The 24,437-nt window shown below is 48.6% G+C and overlaps 1 long non-coding RNA gene across 1 annotated transcript; it reads left to right on the top strand.

Annotated features, from left to right (window-relative positions):
• Positions 1 to 379: 379 nt before the first annotated feature.
• Positions 380 to 24,218, top strand: LOC127321352 (uncharacterized). Its single transcript, XR_011750627.1, has 2 exons — positions 380 to 3,669; positions 24,082 to 24,218. It is a non-coding gene; the product is annotated as an uncharacterized lncRNA (long non-coding RNA).
• The last annotated feature ends 219 nt before the right edge of the window (positions 24,219 to 24,437 follow it).

The raw sequence follows: 24,437 nt of genomic DNA, 5'->3' as shown, positions 1-24,437 counted from the left end.
CTCCCCACCACGCACCCGCATCGCCCAGGCTCAACAGCGCGCGCGCGCGCCCGGCCGCAAGCAGGCCACGCTTCCAAGCCGCCCCGCTCCCTGCCAATTTCTATTCGCGCGCAAGCAGCAAGCAGCAGCACCCGCACCCGATTGCCTCCCTGGACAGCATCGCACGCGCTCCAATCCTTCACAGCATCGCGCGTTTCAAATTTTCCAGCATCCTCTCAATTCCAGCTTCACGCACGAGCTCCACCAGGCCACGCCGGTCAACCGGATTGCTGACCGGGCCATCCGGTCGAAACCGGAGCCCAGACCGGTGCCAACCGGCGCAATACAGGGGCTCCGTCCGGTCCGGGGCCCGGTCTGGACCGGGCGCGCCGGACCCAGATCCGGTTTGACCGGGTTCTGGACCGGTTTGACCCAGTTTTTGTCCAATTTAACTCCATTTTTGGCCCCAAATTTTGACAACTTTCCGGAGCCCGTTTGACTCCAAATTTTAACAGCATCCCCCAAATACTCCACATAGTCTACCCTCAATTTTTGACGATTTTTGGAACATATTTTTTGACCGCTCGTTTTGACCCAACTTTTCGGGCATTGACTTAATTTGCCCGGTTTCCGTTTTGGAGTGCCTTTGGTCCGTGAGAACCGCTTCCGCGCCTACATCAACACCGCGACAACGGCATCGGCACCCCGGATTCCGGCGCATCTTCGACACCATCGTCGACACCATCGCAAGTTCGTGTGCTTGACACCGCCTAACCTTTTCATCTAGGTATAACTTGCACCCCTCACCCCTTGTAGCCCCGTTTCTTTCTTTGTGTACCTATCCCGTTGAGAGTGGCTTTCCGAGTGTTGCGAAGCATTGCACAAGTGTCACGACCGTGAGAGGGTGTGTGTGTGCGTTGAGTTGAGCAAAGCTCCGAAGCAAGCTCGGTGAGAAAGATACACAAAAGAAGAAAAGTGATATACATACATAGAGTGAAATAAAGCTTCTAAGCATAGAGAAAAAAAAAGTGAAAAAAATAGAAAAAAAAAAGAGTGTGTGTCCACCGATACAAAGGAGTGCAAAGCTTGTGAGCACTAAGAGAGAAAAGAGAAGAGTGACATCTTGTGCAAATCTTGTTGCTTCTCTCATATGCAACCAAGCTACCGTCTCTCTTGTGTTGGCGTGACACCGAGCTTATAGTCTTCGTTAGGACCATCTTGTTACTTGCTCACTTCCTTGGTCGCGCTAACCCCATTGATCTTCTTGTGTGTGTTTCCGTGTTTCCTTGACATAGATCACCACTTTTGACATTTGACTTTGGATCTTACCCACATTTGACAATAGACTTTTCCGTTGATCTTTTTCGTTTGCTATCCACCCCTTACCCACCACATATAGTGTTTCTTAGCCTTTTGCGTGTGCTTTGAGTGTGTGTGTGAGTAACCCCGATACATTTCGACTTTGCTCTTGACTTGAACCATTTTCTGATACTTTCTTGATAGGTGAGATACTTGTGTAGCTTTCCTTCCACCACATACATATACACCTTCCTAGTGAGATATATACATGATGACCCCACAAGAGCAAGCCGAGATGAGAGCCTACTTCGCCGAGCTAGATGCTCGAGAGGCCCAAATGACCCTCCAAGACAAAGCCGAGTGCAAATCCTACTTCAAACACCTTGAGAGCAAGAGTGATACACACCATGAGTCGAGTGAGGATGTTTCGATTTCTAACAACTTAACCTCTACTCCTCTTGTGTTGTCTTCCTCTTTGCTAGGTTGCTCGGACATCGACGACGCCATTGCCATGGAGATGAGGGACTCCACTATATGTGAGATGAGCGACTCCACTATATGTGAGACGAGCGACTCCACTATATGTGAGCTTGATGAGTGCCTCCACTTCGAGAGCATGAGTGATACACCAAGTGAGATGAGAGTGGTAGTTGATAGGTCATGTGAGGCCATTTTCAATTCTAACATCTTACCCTCTACCTCTAGTGTGTTTCCTTGTGTCTCACTAGGTGCCATGGATGACGAGACGCCGATCATGGAGAAGATGTACATGGTGCATGAAGATGATGATATCACACCATGCTTGTTGCTTGAAGATGAACATGGAGGCCACATCGAGCCTACCTCTTCCACAACACCTACCTCATATGAGCGGAACTACAAAGGTACATATATGGGTGTTGATGATGCCATGATCCCACTAGTGGACATGATGAATTGTGAGTGCATGCATGATGATGATACAATTGCTATGTCACATGCTCCGTTCTTATTCCCATGTGATGCTTTGCTTGATAACATTGTTGACCATGTGGAATTACTTGCTTGTGACCATATGACCATGCCATGCTATGAGAGTTTCACGTTCTCTCCTTTTGCTTGCAACTTGTCGAACAATTTCTCTTTCCCATGTGTTGATTGCAATGAGGACATTGATGCTTGTGTTGTGACAACCTTGCCGAACAATTGCTCTTTCCCTAGGTTTGTCGACAACAATGATAAAACTTTGAACATGTTTTGCTCACAATGCTTGCAATATTCTCCCATTAATGCATCCAAAATATTGAACACTTGCTCTTTCAAATGCTTGGTTTGCAATTATGTTAATGTGCTTGTTAGTGAGATTGCCCCCATAGCTCTCTCAAATTTTGGAGACTTTGCATATATCCATGTTGAGCATGTTCCCATGTTTACCCCGCATATTCACCATATCTATTATGATGCATTTCTTAACGCTAATGGTGATGTGCAAAAGAAATGGAACATCATGATGGATGATGTGTTCATATACCATGCACACACGTTGTTCTTGTTGTCTAACATGTGTGTAGGTACCCAAACTCCAATGTCAACCTCGATTGAGCACGAGTTGACAAAAAGAGCTCTTGAGAGCATGATACAAGTGAGATCCAATGAGTGGTTTCGCCCACACACTTCGACTACACAAGATCTCTCAATGAGAGCACAACGACACTTCGATAAGGTGACCTCCTTCAACTTGCGCTCTCTTGCTATACCCATGGAACTTCGGCTACTCTTTGAGTGTTGCGTTGCTTGTCTTGTGCTATTGATAGGGTTCATGATAAGTGATGCCACATTCAAGAGTTGTTGTCATCTCCCACCTCTACCCGGTCATGATGAGTTATCGTCGAGGACGACTCTTTTTCAAGTAGGGGGAGATGATACGGGGCGACCTTCGGTCTCCACCGCATCATGTGCGTCAACATCTACACGTCATGCAAAGGTGAATCTTCTCCTTTATGCGTTCCTACAAATGTCTCTCCTGAATGGTATGCTACTTCATCCTACGTCATATGACCATGATAGGTATGCATCACCGAGTATGGAGGAAGTGGATGACGCCATGGAGGCTCGAGGACTCAAGGACAACGTCAAGGTCATGGGAAGCATGGAAGAGATCGTCAAGGAGAAGGGGACGCGCCGCGAAGGCCGGCACTACCGTTCAGGACGACCGGCACTGCCGCCCATCTCCACCGGCACTGCCGCCCTACCACTACACCTGAGGATGACGGCCCTGTCGCCCTACCTGCGCCGGCACTACCGCCCCACTGCAAAGAGCATCAAATCTGAACCCTTTATCCCTTTGTATGCCTAAACTACCCCTCCTTTGGTGGCTCCCTATATATAGGCTCCCACCTCCCCCTTCATTAGGTTAGACATAACTTGAGTGAGAACTTGGCTTATGCCTCCACCATCCCTCCGGGATTAGGGAAACCCCCTCCTCTCTTAGACACAAATCTATGAGTTGTATCAAGGCACTCCTTATATGATTTATCTTTCGCACTTGTGATTCTACCGCGGTCTCTCACACGTGTGACTCCATAGATCGTATATCGGTCTTTCTCTCGGGGATTCTACCTCGTGTCTCTCCTTGAGGGATTCTATCGGGATAGTGGTTCGGGCTATCGGGAGTAAACCGGAATTGTATCGGGTTGTGTTGCGTGCATTCGCGTGTGTTCATCGTGTTCTTCGCCGTGTTCTTCGTGTTCTTCCTCTCCCCCGCCTTTCCCTCGGTCAATTCGTGAGATCGGGCAACCCACGTGGCCTTAGGCCGCATCACGGTCTCCTCCACCGCCTCCTCTAAGGCATCCACGGGACCCTCTAGTGTCACTTGCTTCAAGTGTGGCACCCAAGGTCACAAATCATTTGAGTGCAAGAACACTAAGGTTATGATCACTATGGAGAATGGTGACATCGAGACGCTTGATGAGGATGAATATGAAGCCCTTGTGCAAGCCGCCGTGGAAAGTGAAGAAGCTTATGAGCAAGAAAGTGGAGAAGATCCTCTCTTATGTGAGCATGACCCAAGTCCCTCACTTGTGGTCACAAGGGTGCTAACCACACAACCTCATGCTATGGAAGAACAACGGTGCAACATCTTCCAAACCCATGCCGGAATTGGTGGCAAGTCGATCAAGGTCATCATAGATGGTGGAAGTTGCCATAACCTTGCAAGCACCGAGTTGTGTGAGAAGCTCAACCTCACTCTCCGCAAGCATCCTCACCCTTACCATATCCAATGGTTGAGTGACAAGGGCAACGTCAAGATACAACATACCGTCACCGTCAACTTCAAGATCGGCCCTTATGAGGACACCATCGAGTGTGACGTGGTACCCATGACGGTGTGCCATATGTTGCTTGGCCGCCCTTGGCAATATGACAAGAAGGCTATACATGATGGACTCTCCAACACATACACCTTCAAGGTCAACGACAAGAAGTTCGAATTGCGCCCGATGACTCCTAGCCAAATCATCGCGGATAATGCGAAGGCTTTAGCGAGGGCACAACTCCGCACCCACCATAGTGAGATGAGAGGAGAGGGAGCGACCCACCACAAAGATAGTGAGCGCCACAAGCCATATATGAGTGAGTCCAAGAGTGTCCTTCTAGCCACCAAGAGTGAGTGGAGAGAGCTCCAAGAGAACCCATCCACCATATTGCACTATGTGCTCATATGCAAGGGACCCTCGTCGGCGACTAACGACTTAACCAACATTCCTCCGTCTTTGTTGTTTCTTTTGCAGGAATTTCAAGACGTCTTCCCCGATGAGCTCCCTCATGGACTACCACCACTCCGAGGCATAGAACACCGCATCGACCTCATACCCGGCGCTCCGCTTCCAAACCGTGCCGCCTACCGCACCAACCCCGAAGAGACCAAGGAGATCCAACGACAAATACAAGATCTCCTCGCCAAAGGGTACGTCCGCGAAAGCCTTAGCCCTTGTGCGGTTCCCGTGATTCTTGTGCCTAAACCGGATGAGACGCAACGGATGTGTATGGATTGTCGCCCCATCAATGCCATTACCGTCCGTTACCGCCATCCCATTCCGCGTTTAGATGACATGCTTGATGAACTTAGTGGTGCCACGATTTTCTCTAAAGTCGATTTGCGTAGTGGTTACCATCAAATCCGCATGGCCATTGGTGATGAATGGAAAACGGCATTCAAGACCAAACTCGGTCTCTATGAATGGCTCGTTATGCCTTTCGGTCTTTCCAATGCTCCATCTACTTTCATGCGCCTCATGAATCACATCTTGCGTCCTCTCATTGGCAAGAGCGTGGTTGTCTATTTCGATGATATTCTCATCTATAGCAAAAGTCTCGAGGACCATGTGCAACATGTGAGAGAGGTTTTGTGCATCTTGCGTCATGAAAAGCTTTATGCTAACCTCCCCAAGTGCACCTTTGCTCAAAACAAATTGGTTTCCTTGGCTTTGTGGTTTCCGCTAATGGGATTGAAGTTGATTCTTCCAAGGTAGAGGCCATCCACAATTGGCCTACTCCTACAAATGTTGGTCAAGTCCGAAGCTTCCATGGACTTGCCGGGTTTTACCGCCGCTTTGTGAAAGATTTTAGCACCATTGCTTGCCCTTTGAATGAGCTTACCAAGAAGAATGTTCCGTTTGTTTGGGGCAAGGCCCAACAAAATGCTTTTGATGAGTTGAAGAAACGCCTTACCGAAGCTCCCCTTCTTGTTCTTCCAAATTTTGCAAAAACTTTTGAGATTGAGTGTGATGCAAGTGGGCTTGGTATTGGTGGTGTTCTTATGCAAGAGGGCAAACCCGTGGCATACTACAGTGAGAAGTTAGATGGCGCACGCCTCAACTATCCTATATATGACAAGGAGCTCTACGCTTTGGTTCGTGTTCTTGAAGTTTGGCAACACTATCTTTGGACAAAAGAGTTTATCATTCATTCCGACCATGAGTCCTTGAAATATTTGAAAAGCCAACACAACTTGAACAAACGACATGCAAAATGGGTCGAGTTCATTGAGTCCTTCCCATATGTGATCAAATACAAGAAGGGCAAGGACAATGTTGTGGCGGATGCTCTTTCCCGCAAAAACACCCTTTTGCTAACTCGTTTGGATTTTCATGTTTTGGGACTTGAAGAGATCAAAGAACTCTATCCTTCCGATTCTTTCTTTGCTCCAATTTTTGAGAAGTGCTCCGTTGAACGAGGAGTGGATGATTTCTATTTGCATGATGGCTATTTGTTTAAAGCTAACAAGATTTGCATTCCCGAGTCTTCGCTTCGAAAATTGCTTTTGCAAGAGTCTCATGGAGGAGGTCTTATGGGTCACTTTGGCCGTGATAAGACACTTGCGATGCTCTCCACTCATTACTATTGGCCAAAGATGAAGCGAGATGTGGAACGCCTTTGCCGCCGGTGCACCACTTGCCTACAAGCTAACTCTACCTCCAACCCTTATGGTCTTTACACTCCTTTGCCTATTCCTTATGCACCATGGACCGATATTAGCATGGATTTCGTTCTAGGCTTGCCTCGCACTAAGCATGGTCATGATTCCATCTTTGTTGTAGTGGATAGATTCTCTAAGATGGCTCATTTCATACCTTGCCATAAGAGCGACGATGCTTCACACATTGCTTCATTGTTTTTCAGGGAAATTGTACGCCTACATGGAGTACCGCAAAGCATTGTGTCGGATCGAGACATCAAGTTCATGAGTTATCTTTGGAAGTCGCTCATGGCGAAGTTTGGAGTGAAGCTCTTGTTCTCATCATCATCGCACCCGCAAACGGATGGCCAAACGGAAGTGGTCAATCGAAGCCTCTCCACCCTCCTACGCATCCTCGTGAAGAAGAACTTGAAGTCATGGGAGGAGTGTCTTCCTCACGCCGAGTTCGCCTACAACCGCGCCAAGCACAAGACTACGTCAAGGAGCCCCTTCATGGTCGTCTATGGCTTCGAACCTTACACGGCACTCGACATACTTCCGCTTCCCCTCCACGAGCGCATCAAAATGGACTTCGACAAGCGCACCGACGCCGTCAAGAAACTACATGAAGAGACAAGGGCAACCATACAAGAACATGTTCTTCGTCAAGCCAACCGCATCAACGCCAAGAAGAAGGAAAGAATATTCGAAGAAGGAGACCTCGTTTGGATCCACCTCCTGATAAGGGGTGGCCCGATCTTCTCAGTAAGCGACGGTGGTGATGAACACACGATGGTAGCAGCGGATGGAATCGATGATGATGAGGAGGATAACTTGTATGACGCCGACGAAGTCTCTCGATTGATTCCTGATGCCAATGCAACAGCTCTCAACCCTGCAAGATATTCGCAACTCCACACACTTGCGCACGTAGCCGCCGACCACGAAGCGGTAGATTGCAGTCTTCTAATCCCCAACGGAACAGCAGATCACACAAACTTTCAGTAGCATAAAACTCCAGATCGCAACGAATTGGAGAGTTGGGGAACAATAGTTTTGCTTAGCAAACAACTATGAACTAGGGTTTATCTTAAACTTGGTCTAAAGCAGCTAGGGGGTCGTCCAAGGCACTTATATAGGCGTCCGGGACGAGTTCTGGTCGAAAAGATACAAAGAAAACCGACCCAGAATAGATCTGGTCGAGACAGACTCGGACTGGTCCGGTCTGGAATCCGGTCAACCGGGTTGTGGACCGGGCGGGCCGGTCTGTGGTCTGGTCGACCGGGCGGCAAACCGGAAACTTCGCAAAAATCCGGTTTCGCTCCGGTACGATAAATCCGTTCCGGTTGCCGCCCGGTTAACCGGGCCAGGGACCGGGCTGGCCGGTCTGGAGGCCGGTCTAACCGGGCGCTGGACCGGCCTGGACGTCGACTTCTCCTCTCGTGCATGCCTCCCGCTCCTCCCTCGCGCGTCCATGAGATATCTTCATGTCCAGCTCCATGTCCAGCTTCACGTCCATCTTGACGTCCGTCTTCATGTCCATCTTGACGTCCGTCTTCTTGTCCAGCTGCTCCTCTACTCCTCGTGCGATGCTCGTCTCCTCTTGATACCTGATGATACATAAGTAATAGGACTTAGGCAGTATAAAGTTCTCATCAATCAAAGTATCGTTTAGAAACAAGTTCACCTGTTGTTTAAGTAGCTTCGCACGAGCCCTTGTAATTGGTCCAATCCGAACTTCATTGGACTTGAGCTTCACAGCAGGTTCATCTTCATTCATCAATGACGGAGGTAGTGGTGTAGTAGGGATGTCCTCATCATCTCCCCCCCCCCTTCAAAAGGCGTCGACCCCGACGCTCCAAGGTCTTCTCCGTCATATGGTGTCAAATCAGCAACATTGAAAGAATTACTGACACCAAACTCATCAACTGGAAGATCTATTGAGTATGCATTATCATTGATCTTGGCAAGCACTTTGTAAGGACCAGCACCACGAGGCTTCAACTTAGACTTCCGCAGCTTCGGGAACCTATCCTTGCGAAAATGTACCCAGACCATATCACCAGGCTTGAACAACATCTCTTTGCGCTTCTTATTCATCCTTGCAGCATTGCTCTTGCCTTTCTTCTCTATCAACTCTTTAGTCTTCACATGGATTTTTCGCACAAAATCTGCCCTCTTGGATGCCTCCATATTAACTCTCTCATGTATGGGCAAAGGCAACAAGTCAAGTGGAGTAATGGGTTTGAAACCATACACCACCTCAAAAGGACACAGCTCCGTGGTAGAGTGTACCGCCCTGTTGTAAGCAAACTCCACATGCGGCAAACACTCTTCCCACTCCTTCAGGTTCTTCTTGATCATGGATCTCAATAATTGTGATAAGGTTCGATTCACCACCTCAGTTTGACCATCAGTTTGGGGATGACAAGTAGTACTGAACAGTAGCTTTGTCCCCAGCTTCCCCCAAAGTGTCTTCCAGAAGTAGCTCATGAACTTCACATCACGATCAGAAACAATAGTCTTCGGGACTCCATGTAGTCGAACAATCTCCCTGAAAAACAGGTTAGCAATATGCGACGCATCGTCGCTTTTGTGGCAGGCAATAAAGTGTGACATTTTAGAAAATCTGTCTACTACCACAAATATAGAATCATGGCCTCTCTTAGTACGCGGCAAACCCAACACAAAATCCATACTAATATCCTCCCAAGGTGTAGTAGGTGCCGGTAAAGGAGTATACAAACCGTGAGGCTTCAGCTTGGACTTGGACTTGTTGCAAGTAATGCACCTCTTCACATATCTGTCCACGTCCCGCCTCATCTTTGGCCAATAAAAGTGATCAGCGAGCATGAGTAGCGTCTTCTCACGCCCAAAGTGACCCATCAAACCTCCAGCATGAGATTCCTGCAATAAGAGCAAACGCACAGACGATTCTGGAACACATAGTTTGTTAGCTCTAAACAAGAACCCATCGTGTATGTGATACTTTTCCCATGCTTTACCAATAACACACAAGCGGTATGGTTCAGCAAAATCATGATCAGTCGCATATAAATCACATAACACCTCTAATCCAGGAATTTTAACATCAAGATGGGTTAATAGCATAGTCTTCCTAGATAGAGCATCAGCAACAATATTATCTTTCCCCTTCTTATGCTTAATAATGTACGGAAAAGACTCAATGAACTCAACCCACTTAGCAAGACGCCTATGCAAAGTAGATTGGGCTTTCAGATATTTCAAAGCTTCATGATCAGAATGTATGATAAATTCTTTTGGCCACAAATAATGTTGCCAAACCTCAAGAACTCTAATTAAAGCATACAATTCTTTATCATAGATAGGATAGTTCAACTTAGCACCAGAAAGTTTCTCAGAAAAATATGCAATTGGGCGACCCTCTTGCATCAACACACCACCAATTCCAATACCACTAGCATCACATTCAATCTCAAATTGCTTATTGAAATCAGGAAGTGCAAGCAACGGTGCAGAAGTTAACAATCGTTTCAGTTCATCAAATGCATGATCTTGGGCTGCGCCCCACTCAAAGACAACACCCTTTTTAGTTAACTCATTCAAAGGTGCAGCAATAGTACTAAAGTTGGGCACAAATCTTCTATAAAACCCAGCTAGACCATGAAAACTTCTAACTTGACTCACATTCATGGGAGTAGGCCAATTTTGAATAGCTTCAATTTTAGACACATCTACTTCTACTCCATGCTTAGAGACAACATAACCCAGAAATATGACCTTATCTTTGCAAAATGTGCACTTCTCAAGATTACCATAGAGTTTACTATCACGCAACACTTGCAAAACATGTCGAATATGTATAATATGATCAGATTCATTGCGGCTGTAGATTAATATGTCATCAAAATACACAACCACAAACTTGCCAATAAAATCACGCAAAACATGGTTCATCAGTCTCATGAAAGTGCTAGGTGCATTAGTTAAACCAAAAGGCATTACTAACCACTCATATAAACCAAATTTTGTTTTAAAGGCGGTTTTCCACTCATCCCCTTCTTTCATCCTAATTTGATGATAACCACTACGCAAATCAATTTTAGTGAAAACAGCAGCACCACTCAATTCATCTAGCATATCCTCTAAACGGGGAATAGGATGACGATATCGAATAGTAATGTTGTTTATCGCTCTACAATCTACGCACATACGCCATGTACCATCTTTCTTAGGAACAAGAATAACAGGAACAGCACAAGGACTAAGGCTTATGCGGATATAACCTTTGTCGAGTAGCGCTTGTACTTGCTTCTGTATCTCCTTCGTCTCTTCGGGATTCGTTCTATATGGCGCCCTATTGGGCAGCGATGCTCCGGGGATCAAGTCAATTTGATGCTCAATACCTCGCAATGGTGGAAGTCCTGCGGGTACCTCTTCCGGAAACACGTCGCTGAATTCCTGCAAAACATTAGAAACACCAAGAGGAAGAGGGGTCATGTCGTTAGAAACCAAAACCGTACCCTTGTACATGAGCACAATAGGCATGGCTGTAGGATCCTCACAAAATTCTCTCATGTCTTGTTTGGTGGCTAATGAGACTAAGGAATTCACTCTCTCACTTTTCGTTATATCACTCACGGCATTACAATTCTCTCGCCTATCTATGGATGCATCCTCCAAGTTTACTTCAATCTTCTGACGAGACTCATTGACAATTTGCTGCGGTGACATAGGCTGTAAGTTAATTTTCTTGCCCTTGAACTCCAAGTGATATGTATTGGCGCGGCCATTGTGTTGCACAGAACGGTCGTAGAGCCATGGCCGGCCCAACAGTAGATGGCAAACCGTCATAGGAACCACATCAAAGTCAATGGAATCCTTATACGGTCCAATCTCAAAATCAACTCGCACCATGTGGCTCACCTTCATCTCACCATTATTGCTCAACCACTGAATATAATATGGATGCGGGTGCGGTAGATACTTCAGTTTCAGCTTGGCACATAACTCTTTGCTTGCTAGATTGCGACAACTCCCGCCATCAATAATGACCTTGCAAGCTTTATCAGGACCAACTAGTGCCTTTGTTTGGAACAAATTACAGCGCTGTGTAGATGCACTTGACTGCACATTAAGAACACGCTGCGAGACAACAATAGTTTGAGCTTCAGAAGGATAAGCATCAAAACCATCACTATCATAATCATCCTCATCTGGAGCATTTGGATCAACATCATCTCCAGTTTCATACTCATTGTCCTCATTAATGATCATAACTTTGCGATTAGGACAATCCTTCTTGAAGTGACCCTTGCCACCACATGTATGACAAACCATATCACGGTTGCGCGCTGTCGACATGTTAGAACTAGTTCCACTTGCTGCAGGAGCGGGCTTCTTTGTGTTGGTGACACTAGAGACCGGCTTGCTAGACGAAGTAGGAACATCTGCAGGGCGCGAAGATGGCGCCATGGAGGGCGGCGCGCGGGGTGTGTAGCGCCCAGCGCCTGTAGCACGGCCCTTCATTTGCAGCTCTTCAGCCAACTGTGACTCAGCTTCTCTTGCATGATGTAGTAGCTCATTCATAGTAGCGTAGCTGTGATGACGCACAATGCCCTTGATGTTAAATCTGAGACCATTCAGAAATCGCTGTAGTGTCATCTCAAGAGACTCACGGACACGGGCTCGCTGCATAAGCATCTCCATCTCCATGTAGTAAGCATCAACCGTCAACACACCTTGTTTCAATTGGGTCAACTTGTCAAAGACGGAACGCAAGTAATTGGTAGGCACAAAACGAGCTCTCATTGCCGCCTTCATAGCACGCCATGTGATAATAGGCAGCTCACCATCTTCTTCACGAGCACGAACAAGTCCATCCCACCAACGCAATGCATAGCCATCAAATTCAGAGGAAGCAAGCTTGATCTTCCTATCTTCAGTATAGTCAGGATGTAAACGCCATAATCTCTCAATCTTCAGCTCCCATGTAAGATATTCTTCAACATCAGTACCTCCTTCAAATCTGGGAATTGAGAACTTGGGCTTACCCAAACCATCGTCTTGTTGTTGAGGAACACGTTGGGCTCCGACGGGGACAAAACCACGACCACGGAACGCATCACCAACGCCACGTCCAAGACCACGACCAACACCACGCCCTTGAGCATTAGCAGCTTTAGCATTGTCACCTTGCACACTGCCATCTTCATCAGGTGGTGGTTGTTGTTGCACCATTGTACGTATCTCACCAACGGCGGTTGTCAAAGCTTGTATAGATGCTTGAAGAGTCGTCACCGACGTTTGAACGGTGTTAACCGCTGTAGTAGTCTCGTCGACCTTCAAGTGAACACTCTGAATATCCTTGTCCAACACATCACTAGCAACTCGTATTTCACGTTGCATGTGATCACGAAGTGCCTCAAATTCACGCCAAGTAACTGGTGTAGCGGCGTCCTTTTTCTGCATCACATCAACATTCTCGGTAGAAGACATGATTAGTAGGTTAGTGCACTAAACAAAGATCTTTGGTGGTACTCTCACAACTCACTCAAAACTGATAAGAAAGGTAAATCTTACCGCTCCAAAGTGAATTAGTATTGCTTACCAACTTGGATTGACGGACTAGTGCACGGATGTAGCGAAGCGAATATCAAGGGTATAAGAACAAATCACACGACAAAGCAGGATATATGTGGGGCTGTAGGTGGGCTACCTATTTGCACCAATAACAAGCTCTAGCGCTGACCGTAGACAACCAATGATACTCACACAAGGCGATATAATGGGGCAATGCAACTATATGTGGGAAAAGTTGCAATGCACTAGAGAGACGCTAGCAAAGCTCAACGAGACAGGCACAAGATTGCTCAACTACGGGTGCAGGAAAGTAAACTTAGGCCTTCACTTGATTCAACTAGTACTTCACTTTTCTTTTTGGATTTTTCTTTTGTATAACACACGCAGCTATGTAGCTCTTTTTGCTTCCTTTCAATTTTCTATGTTTTTTTTTTTTGATATATGACACAACTCCTTGATAACACGGCCAACAGAAAAATGCAAAGCACCAAAAACCTAATGAGCAGCCTGTCGAGCGGTAAAACTAGTCTCTTCTGGGGAAGTTCCTAGTCACGTATATCGATAGGCTGTGTCTATGGTTGGGAACAAGCACACTGTACGCTATGTGGACTCGGAGTAACAAAAACTGACACACTATGATAAACTAGATGATAGAGAAAACACAAACCCTAACAATTCTACTATAAGAAAGATAAAGATACGCAAAAACAACTACGAAAAGCAACTAAAACTCGAAATTAGTGCAATCTAAGGCTATGGCAAACCCTAACCCTAACCCTAACTTTTTATGGCTTTTTCTGGATAGGAAACACTCACAACTCAACTATGGGGTGGATTGTGGATGGCTTACCGAGGAAAACTGGAAATCTGATACCAAGATGATAAGGGGTGGCCCGATCTTCTCAGTAAGCGACGGTGGTGATGAACACACGATGGTAGCAGCGGATGGAATTGATGATGATGAGGAGGATAACTTGTATGACGCCGACGAAGTCTCTCGATTGATTCCTGATGCCAATGCAACAGCTCTCAACCCTGCAAGATATTCGCAACTCCACACACTTGCGCACGTAGCCGCCGACCACGAAGCGGTAGATTGCAATCTTCTAATCCCCAACGGAACAGCAGATCACACAAACTTTCAGTAGCATAAAACTCCAGATCGCAACGAATTGGAGAGTTGGGGAACAATAGTTTTGCTTAGCAAACAACTATGAACTAGGGTTTATCTTAAACTTGGTCTAAAGCAGCTAGGGGGTCGTCCAAGGCACTTATATAGGCGTCCGGGACGAGTTCTGGTCGAAAAGATACAAAGAAAACCGACCCAGAATAGATCTGGTCGAGACAGACTCGGACTGGTCCGGTCTGGAATCCGGTCAACCGGGCTGTGGACCGGGCGGGCCGGTCTGTGGTCCGGTCGACCGGGCGGCAAACCGGAAACTTCGCAAAAATCCGGTTTCGCTCCGGTACGATAAATCCGTTCCGGTTGCCGCCCGGTTAACCGGGCCAGGGACCGGGCTGGCCGGTCTGGAGGCCGGTCTAACCGGGCGCTGGACCGGCCTGGACGTCGACTTCTCCTCTCGTGCATTCCTCCCGCTCCTCCCTCGCGCGTCCATGAGATATCTTCATGTCCAGCTCCATGTCCAGCTTCACGTCCATCTTGACGTCCGTCTTCATGTCCATCTTGACGTCCGTCTTCTTGTCCAGCTGCTCCTCTACTCCTCGTGCGATGCTCGTCTCCTCTTGATACCTGATGATACATAAGTAATAGGACTTAGGCAGTATAAAGTTCTCATCAATCAAAGTATCGTTTAGAAACAAGTTCACCTGTTGTTTAAGTAGCTTCGCACGAGCCCTTGTAATTGGTCCAATCCGAACTTCATTGGACTTGAGCTTCACAGCAGGTTCATCTTCATTCATCAATGACGGAGGTAGTGGTGTAGTAGGGATGTCCTCATCACCTCCGGAAGGAACGGTTCCCTCATGAGCGTAACTCCAAGCTCAAGCCAAGAGGAGATGGCCCCTTCAAGGTCCTCAAACACATCAACAACAACGCTTACGTCATCGACATACCGACATCCAAGTACTTGGTGAGCAACACGTTCAACGTCTCGGACTTGTCACCCTATCATGGAGATGAGGAGGTGCAAGAGTCGAGGACGACTCTTTCCCAAGGGGGGGGAGATGATGTAGCCCCGGTCACCGACGTCGCTACAACAAGACCAACAAGTCCCCCAAGTGGACCGATGACACGAGCCCGAGTCAAAGCTCTACATGATGAGGTGAACTCGCTCCTCACCACCCTTGATCTTGGTACACCTTTGGATGGATTGGTACCTCATGCCGACGTGTTATGTGTCATTAGGTACAAGGAGCATCATGATCACGAAGAGGAGGACACACCATGGTCAAGAGGAGGAGAGGAGCAGCTGGACGTGAAGATGGACATGGAGCCGGACCGGAAATCGCCCGAAGAGCGCAAGGAAGAGAAGATGGCCGGCCGGTCCAGAACCCGGTCTGACCGGCCTCCTGACCGGAACGCCCGGTCCAAACCGGGTTTTCCACCTGTGCCATCCGGGCGCTATCCCGGGGCCCCGGAACCCCGTCCGGTTGCCGCCCGGTCCAGGGTCCGGTCTGGACCGGCCTGCCCGGTCCCAGGTCCGGTCTGACCGGCCTCCTGACCGGCCTGCACGACTTAAGTCACCCAAATCGGCCCGAACCTGTTTCACTTGTACCTTTTCGGCCCGCGACGCCTTGTAAGACTATATAAGCCCCCAGGACGCCCCTTCACCTCTTTAGACTTGTTTTGAACTCAAACCTACCTTTGAGCTTAGTCTCCCTTGGGTATCATCCCTCTGTAATCAAGGCACCTTGGTTGTTGACTTTGATCTTGTTGAGTGAGATTCTAGTACAAGTTACTCTCTCTCCCTCACCAAGCTCTTCCTCTCCAACCCCAATCTCTCTCCGGAAATTCTGCCATGGCCTCTTCCTCGGAGATTCTATTGGCGTGGTCCATCGAGCCACGGAGGTAAGCATCGGGTGTATCGGGTTGGTGTGCGTGCGTGAGTCTCGGAGTTCCTCGTGTTCGTCGTGTTCTTCGTGTTCCTCGCGTTCTCCCATCTCTCCCCTTGGTTTCGAAGTCAATCCGCGAGATCGGGCCACACACGGGGTCTTAGACCTCATCATATGGTATCAGCAGCTCTTGGTTACCGCGGATTTTCTAGGAACGAAATCGGGTGGGTGGAAGGTCAAATCCGCGGTAACCAAGAGCTGCTGATACCATATGATGAGGTCTAAGACCCCGTGTGTGGCCCGATCTCGCGGATTGACTTCGAAACCAAGGGGAGAGATGGGAGAACGCGAGGAACACGAAGAACACGACGAAAACGAGGAACTCCGAGACTCACGCACGCACACCAACCCGATACACCCGATGTTTACCTCCGTGGCTCGATGGACCACGCCAATAGAATCTCCGAGGAAGAGGCGCGCGGCAGAATTCCCGGAGAGAGATTGGGGTTGGAGAAGAAGAGCTTGGTGAGGGAGAGAGAGTAACTAGTACTAGAATCTCACTCAACAAGATCAAAGTCAACAACCAAGGTGCCTTGATTACAGAGGGATGATACCCAAGGGAGACTAAGCTCAAAGGTAGGTTTGAGTTCAAAACAAGTCTAAGGGGTAAAGGAGGGGTCCAAGCTACTTATATAGGCACACATGGCCAGCAAGGGCGAACAGGTACGCGAATGGATAAGTTAAGGCAGTTTGGTGGGTCATTCCCGTCAGATCCGGTTTGGGTCCGGTCTGACCGGGCCTGTGACCGGGCTGTCCGGTCATGGGTCCGGTCGACCGGGCGCAAACCGGGAATCTGCGAATAATCCGGTCCTGGGTCCGGTCGTCGTCCGGTACGAGGGAGCTGGGCTGGTTTGCGCCCGGTTGACCGGGCCTGTGACCGGGGCGTCCGGTTGTGGGTCCGGTCTGACCGGGCCTGTGACCGGCCAGCTTCCAGCGCCTCGAGCGACGTCGGCTTCGTCTTCACGATCATCTCCATGTCCAGATGCTTCTCTCCCTCCCTTGACCTTGGCGTCTCCTCCTCTCCGGGGTCTTGATGCGCCTTGTACCTAATGACACATAGCACGTCGGCATGAGGTAGCAATCCATCCAAAGGGGTACCAAGATCAAGGGTGGTGAGGAGCGAGTTCACCTCATCATGTAGAGCTTTGACTCGGGCTCGTGTCATCGGTCCACTTGGGGGACTTGTTGGTCTTGGTGTGGAGGTGACCGAAGGCCACCCCGCATCATCTCCCCCCCTTGGGAAAGAGTCGTCCTCGACTCTTGTTCCTCCTCATCTTCATGATATGGCGACAAGTCCGCAACGTTGAATGTGTTGCTCACCAAGTACTTGGAGGTGGGGATGTCGATGACGTAAGCATTGTTGTTGATGCGTTTGAGGACCTTGAAGGGGCCATCTCCTCTTGGCTTGAGCTTGGAGTTGCGTTCATGAGGGAATCATTTCTTCCGGAGGTGGATCCAAACGAGGTCGCCTTCTTGAAATATGCGTTCCTTCTTCTTGGCGTTGAGGCGGGTAGCTTGACGATGCACATGTTCTTGAATGGTAGCTCTTGTTTCTTCATGAAGTTTCTTCACGGCGGCGGTGTGCTTGTCGAAATCCATGTTGATCCGCTTATGAAGGGGGAGCGGGAGTATGTCGAGTGCCGTGAGCGGCTCAAACCCGTAGACGACCATGAAGGGACTCCTTGATGTAGTCGAGTGCTTGGCGCGGTTGTAGGCGAACTCCGCGTGTGGAAGGCATTCCTCCCATGACTTCAAGTTCTTCTTCACGAGGATGCGTAGGAGGGTGGAGAGGCTTCGATTGACCACTTCCGTTTGGCCGTCCGTTTGCGGGTGCGAGGATGATGAGAATAAGAGCTTCACTCCAAACTTTGCCATGAGCGACTTCCAAAGATAACTCATGAACTTGACGTCTCGATCCGACACAATGCTTTGCGGTACTCCATGTAGGCGAACAATTTCCCTGAAAAACAAAGAAGCAATGTGTGAAGCATCGTCGCTCTTATGGCAAGGTATGAAATGAGCCATCTTAGAGAATCTATCCACTACCAGAATATAGAATCATGACCATGCTTAGTGCGAGGCAAGCCTAAAACGAAATCCATGCTAATATCGGTCCATGGTGCATATGGAATAGGCAATGGAGTGTAAAGACCATAGGGGTTGGAGGTAGACTTAGCTTGTAAGCATGTGGTGCACCGGCGGCAAAGGCGTTCGACGTCGCGGTACATTCTTGGCCAATAGTAGTGGGTTGAGAGCATGGCATATGTCTTCTCTCGACCAAAGTGTCCCATAAGACCACCTCCATGTGACTCTTGCAAAAGCAATTTTCGAAGCGAAGACTCGGGAATGCAAATCTTGTTAGCTTTAAACAAGTAGCCATCATGCAAATAGAAATCATCCACTCCTCGTTCAACGGAGCACTTCTCAAAAATTGGAGCAAAGAAAGAATCGGAAGGATAGAGTTCTTTAATCTCTTCAAGTCCCAAAACATGAAAATCCAAACGAGTTAGCAAAAGGGTGTTTTTGCGGGAAAGAGCATCCGCCACAACATTGTCCTTGCCCTTCTTGTATTTGATCACATATGGGAAGGACTCAATGAACTCGACCCATTTTGCATGTCGTTTGTTCAAGTTGTGTTGGCTTTTCAAATATTTCAGGGACTCATGGTCGGAATGAATGATAAACTCTTTTGGCCAAAGATAGTGTTGCCAAACTTCAAGAACACGAACCAAAGCGTAGAGCTCCTTGTCATATATAGGATAGTTGAGGCGTGCGCCATCTAACTTCTCACTATAGTATGCCACGAGTTTGCCCTCTTGCATAAGAACACCACCAATACCAAGCCCACTTGCATCACACTCAATCTCAAAAGTTTTTGCAAAATTTGGAAGAACAAGAAGGGGAGCTTCGGTAAGGCGTTTCTTCAACTCATCAAAAGCATTTTGTTGGGCCTTGCCCCAAACAAACGGAACATTCTTCTTGGTAAGCTCATTCAAAGGGCAAGCAATGGTGCTAAAATCTTTCACAAAGCGGCGGTAAAACCCGGCAAGTCCATGAAAACTTCGGACTTGACCAACATTTGTAGGAGTAGGCCAATTGTGGATGGCCTCCACCTTGGAAGAATCAACTTCAATCCCATTAGCGGAAACCACAAAGCCAAGGAAAACCAATTTGTTTTGAGCAAAGGTGCACTTGGGGAGGTTAGCATAAAGCTTTTCATGACGCAAGATGCACAAGACCTCTCTCACATGTTGCACATGGTCCTCGAGGTTTTTGCTATAAATGAGAATATCATCGAAATAGACAACCACACTCTTGCCAATGAGAGGACGCAAGATGTGATTCATGAGGCGCATGAAAGTAGATGGAGCATTGGAAAGACCGAAAGGCATAACGAGCCATTCATAGAGACCGAGTTTGGTCTTGAATGCCGTTTTCCATTCATCACCAATAGCCATGCGGATTTGATGGTAACCACTACGCAAGTCGACTTTAGAGAAAATCGTGGCACCACTAAGTTCATCAAGCATGTCATCTAAACGCGGAATGGGATGGCAGTAACGGACGGTAATGGCATTGATGGGGCGACAATCCATACACATCCGTTGTGTCTCATCCGGTTTAGGCACAAGAATCACGGGAACCGCACAAGGGCTAAGGCTTTCGCGGACATACCCTTTGGCGAGGGGATCTTGAATTTGGCGTTGGATCTCCTTGGTCTCTTCGGGGTTGGTGCGGTAGGCGGCACGGTTTGGGAGCGGAGCGCCGGGTATGAGGTCGATGCGGTGTTCTATGCCTCGGAGTGGTGGTAGTCCATGAGGGAGCTCGTCGGGGGAAGACGTCTTGAAATTCCTGCAAAAGAGACAACAAAGACGGAGGAATGTTGGTTAAGTCGTTAGTCGCCGACGAGGGTCCCTTGCATATGAGCACATAGTGCAATATGGTGGATGGGTTCTCTTGGAGCTCTCTCCACTCACTCTTGGTGGCTAGAAGGACACTCTTGGACTCACTCATATATGGCTTGTGGCGCTCATTATCTTTGTGGTGGGTCGCTCCCTCTCCTCTCATCTCACTATGGTGGGTGCGGAGTTGTGCCCTCGCTAAAGCCTTCGCATTATCCGCGATGATTTGGCTAGGAGTCATCTGGCGCAACTCGAACTTCTTGTCGTTGACCTTGAAGGTGTATGTGTTGGAGAGTCCATCATGTATAGCCTTCTTGTCATATTGCCAAGGGCGGCCAAGCAACATGTGGCACACCGTCATGGGTACCACGTCACACTCAATAGTGTCCTCATAAGGTCCAATCTTGAAAGTGACGGTGACGGTATGTTGTATCTTGACGTTGCCCTTGTCACTCAACCATTGAATATGGTAAGGGTGAGGATGCTTGCGGAGAGTGAGGTTGATCTTCTCACACAACTCGGTGCTTGCAAGTTTATGGCAACTTCCACCATCTATGATGACCTTGATCGACTTGCCACCAATTCCGGCACGGGTTTGGAAGATGTTGCACCGTTGTTCTTCCATAGCATGAGGTTGTGTTGTTAGCACCCTAGTGACCACAAGTGAGGGACTTGGGTCATGCTCACATAAGAGAGGATCTTCTCCACTTTCTTGCTCATAAGCTTCTTGATGTAGCCCCGCTCACCGACGTCGCTACACCAAGACCAACAAGTCCCCCGAGTGGACCGATGACACGAGCCCGAGTCAAGGCTCTACATGATGAGGTGAACTCGCTCCTCACCACCCTTGATCTTGGTACCCCTTTGGATGGATTGCTACCTCATGCCGATGTGCTATGTGTCATTAGGTACAAGGCGCATCAAGACCCCGGAGAGGAGGAGACGCCAAAGTCAAGGGAGGGAGAGAAGCATCTGGACATGGAGATGATCGTGAAGCCGAAACCGACGTCGCTCGAGGCGCTTGAAGCTGGCCGGTCACAGGCCCGGTCAGACCGGACCCACAACCGGACGCCCCGGTCACAGGCCCGGTCAACCGGGCGCAAACCGGACCAGCTCCCTCGTACCGGACGACGACCGGACCCAGGACCGGACTCTTCGCAGATTTCCTGTTTGCGCCCGGTCAACCGGTTCCATGACCAGACAGCCCGGTCACAGGCCCGGTCAGACCGGACCCAAACCGGATCTGACGGGAATGACCCACCAAACTGCCTTAACTTATCCATTCGCGTACCTATTCGCCCTTGCTGGCCATGTGTGCATATAAGTAGCTTGGACCCCTCCTTTACCCCTTAGACTTGTTTTGAACTCAAACCTACCTTTGAGCTTAGTCTCCCTTGGGTATCATCCCTCTGTAATCAAGGCACCTTGGTTGTTGATTTGGATCTTGTTGAGTGAGATTCTAGTACAAGTTACTCTCTCTCCCTCACCAAGCTCTTCTTCTCCAACCCCAATCTCTCTCCGGGAATTCTGCCGCGCGCCTCTTCCTCGGAGATACTATTGGCGTGGTCCATCGAGCCACGGAGGTAAACATCGGGTGTATCGGGTTGGTGTGCGTGCGTGAGTCTCGGAGTTCCTCGTTTTCGTCGTGTTCTTCGTGTTCCTCGCGTTCTCCCATCTCTCCCCTTGGTTTCGAAGTCAATCCGCGAGATCGGGCCACACACGGGGTCTTAGACCTCATCATATGGTATCAGCAGCTCTTGGTTACCGCGGATTTGACCTTCCACCCACCCGATTTCGTTCCTAGAAAATTTTCCAAAAAATCCCCAAAAATAGCCCCAATTTGCCTCTTGACCGATCTGTGATTTGGTTGCGTTTTGAGTGGTTTTTGGTCCGTGGATCTGGTGTTGTTGTGCTTGATCTACTATTTCCCCAACTTTCAGCCTCCAATTCCATCGTTTTCCCGTCGATTTGCTCTTTTGGATTTGGTTTGGGGAAGAACAGGAGAGAGAAAGCTCCAAATCGCGAAACCCGGTTTCGACCCGGTCAACCGGGCCTACGACCGGACGAACCAGCCCAGAACCCGGTCGACCGGGCGGCAACCGGACAGGCCGGTCCAGGATCCGGTCCAACCGGGCCCCAGACCGGGCGCATCTTCGCGCCCTCCTTCGAGCTCGACTTCCGGCGATCTCCACCACCACCACCACCACCACCATCGCAGGTATAACTTGCAGCTTTCACCTTGTAACCCCTCTTCCTTTTGCGATCTATCCCATCGAGCATTGCTTGTCTAGTGTTGCGAGACATTGCATGTGGCCCCGCATTGTGAGGTGTGTGTGTCGCGTTGAGTAAGGCATCCAAGCAAACACTTGTGTGGCGAGATAGCAAAAGCGAGGCTAACGCTAACATAGTGCGTCAAAAAGCCCCAAAAACACAAAAAGAGTGCGAGTAGCACCATACATCCATACATCCATACATCCATACGCCCATACATACAAAAGTGTCCACGTGCCACCAAAGATACAAACGAGTGCAAGTGCCACCATACACAAAAAAAAGAAAAAGCTTTTAAGAAAAAGAGAGAGAGGAGAAGAGAGGCCGCGTGTGAATCTTGTTGTCTCTTCCTTTGCAACCGAAGCTTTGGCTCTCCTAGTGTTAGTGTGACACCGAGCACTTATACATACACTTTTCCGCTCACTTTTGGTTGCACTAACCACTTAGTTGCCATACATGCTTGCAATATTCTCCCATTAGTGCAACCAAAATGTTGAATACTTTCTCTTTCCAATGCTTGGTTTGCCATAATGTTAATATGATTCTAAATGAGATTGCCCCCATAGCTCTCTCACATTTTGGAGACATAACTTGAGTGAGAACTTGGCTTATGCCTCCACCATCCCTTTGGGATTAGGGAAACCCCCTCCTTAGATTACCCAAATCTATTGTACAAGGCACTCCTTATATAATTTATCTTTCGCACTTGTGATTCTACCGCGGTCTCTCACATGTGTGACTCCATAGATCGTATATCGGTCTTTCTCTCGAGGATTCTACCTCGTGTCTCTCCTTGAGGGATTCTATCGTGATAGTGGTTCGGGCTATCGGGAGTAATCCGGAATTGACTTCGTGAATTGACTCTTCGCGGTCTCTCGCAACATCCGATCTCGTGGACCCATGACTTTGCGCCCAATGACTCCTAGCCAAATCATCGCGGAAAAATGACGGAAGGAGCTGCATCTCTTGGAATTGGCTACTAGTATGGGGTTCCCCTTCCTGGCAGTTGACCGCGCGCGCGCTCGACTCTTCGGCGGAGATCTCCCGCAAAAAGCGAAGTTGTACTGTTTCTTGTCGTTTTGCGTTAACCTTGCAATCATGCCGCTGTCACTGCATGCGCATGCGCATGTTGCTAGCTGGGTGCATGCACCAGAGCTGGCCCGGGCCCGCGTGCTGTCACTGTCATACATTCTACAATTCCCTTTTCTTGTTTTGAATCCCGATCTGCATGCTCCTCTACCAAAAAAAAAAGCATGATGATGTAGCCCGACCTACGGTCTTCGCTTCATCATGTGCTTCAACGACAAGAACCACACTCAAGGCCGAGGTCACGGAGGCATGGAAGAGAAGAAGGAAGAAGAGCGCCCGAGGTCGCCAAGAAGAGACGGCGCATGAAGCACGACTGCTCGGATTATCCGCCCCACTAAGGCCGGACAATCCGCCCCCCTATGTGTCCAAGTCAATTCGGGCCAAGTCCCATGTACCCCCCCTTGTATGCCTAAACTACCCCTCCTTAGTGGCTCCCTATATATAGGCTCCCACCTCCCCCTTCATTAGGTTAGGAATGAACTTGAGAGAATTAGGCTCATGCCTCCACCATCCCTTTGGGATTAGGGTAATCCCCTCCTTAGATTATCCAAATCTATTGTACAAGGCCCTCCTTATATGATTAGTCTCTCACACTTGTGATTCTACCACCGGTCTCTCACTCGTGTGATTCCACCGATCGTATACCGATCTTCCTCTCGGGGATTCTACCGCGTGTCTCTCCCTTGAGAGATTCTATCGGGATAGTGGTTCGGGCTATCGGGAGTAAACCGGAATTGTATCGGGTTGGTGTGTGTTTGCGTGTGTTCATCGTGTTCATCGCCGTGTTCTTCGTGTTCTTCCTCTCCCCCCGCCTTTCCCTCGGT

The sequence above is a fragment of the Lolium perenne genome, unplaced genomic scaffold (assembly GCF_019359855.2).
Source record: "Lolium perenne isolate Kyuss_39 unplaced genomic scaffold, Kyuss_2.0 unplaced103, whole genome shotgun sequence".
Classification (NCBI taxonomy): domain Eukaryota; kingdom Viridiplantae; phylum Streptophyta; class Magnoliopsida; order Poales; family Poaceae; genus Lolium; species Lolium perenne.
The sequence above is the reverse complement of the archived record's forward strand: the minus strand, read 5'-3'. Positions and strand labels throughout refer to the sequence as shown.